The following is a 736-nucleotide window of genomic DNA, read 5'->3' as shown; positions in this document are numbered from 1 at the left end:
GATCCCCAAATGCACTTGACAAAGAATTCAGGTGAAGCGGTTTCACAAAACGAGTATGCACGTGTGATCGGAAGTCTCGTGTACTTGACCAATTGTCCTAGACCAGATCTAGCGCATGCAGTAAACGTACTTAGTCGATATACAAGTAATCCAAGTCATACACACTGGAAAGCTATAACGAGGGTACTCAATTACTTCTACACCAAAGATTTTGGGCTTTACTATGGTAAAGAACCAGCAGTTTTAGAAGGATACAGTGATGCTAACTGGATATCAGATTCCAAAAACTCAAAATCCACGAGTGGATATGTCTTTACACTAGGACAGAGTAATCTCTACAATGGTAAATCTCGTCACATCAGAAGACGAAATAAAACCATTAGACAACTTATCTCAACTGGTGTAATCACAATAGACTACATCAAATCTGCTGACAACCTAGCGGATCCATTTATAAAAGGTTTGTCACGAGATTTTGTTTCTAAATCATCAAAAGGAATGGGTTTAAAGCCTATAACAAATGAGGATGCTTGATTGCAAACCTACCTATCATGACTGGAGATCCCAAGACGTAGGTTCAAAGGGAAAACAAAATCAAACAGAATCTAACAAAAGCACTTGAGACAAAGTAGTCTATTCCTAGCTCCTAAGATGATAAAAACCAGCTCCTAAGATGATAAAGTGCTAAAGAATGTGAGAAGGATAAGCATAAGCTTTTAATGATTCCATAGCTTCT

General features: G+C 38.0%; 1 protein-coding gene across 1 annotated transcript in view; it reads left to right on the top strand.

Annotated features, from left to right (window-relative positions):
* The window catches only part of LOC106331211, a 4,752-nt gene that overhangs the window by 2,918 nt on the left and 1,098 nt on the right, over positions 1–736 (top strand). The window lies entirely within an intron of this gene.

Source organism: Brassica oleracea, chromosome C3, assembly GCF_000695525.1.
Source record: "Brassica oleracea var. oleracea cultivar TO1000 chromosome C3, BOL, whole genome shotgun sequence".
Taxonomy (NCBI): Eukaryota; Viridiplantae; Streptophyta; class Magnoliopsida; order Brassicales; family Brassicaceae; genus Brassica; species Brassica oleracea.
Note: the sequence above shows the minus strand (reverse complement) of the source record. Positions and strands in the feature narration are given on the sequence as shown.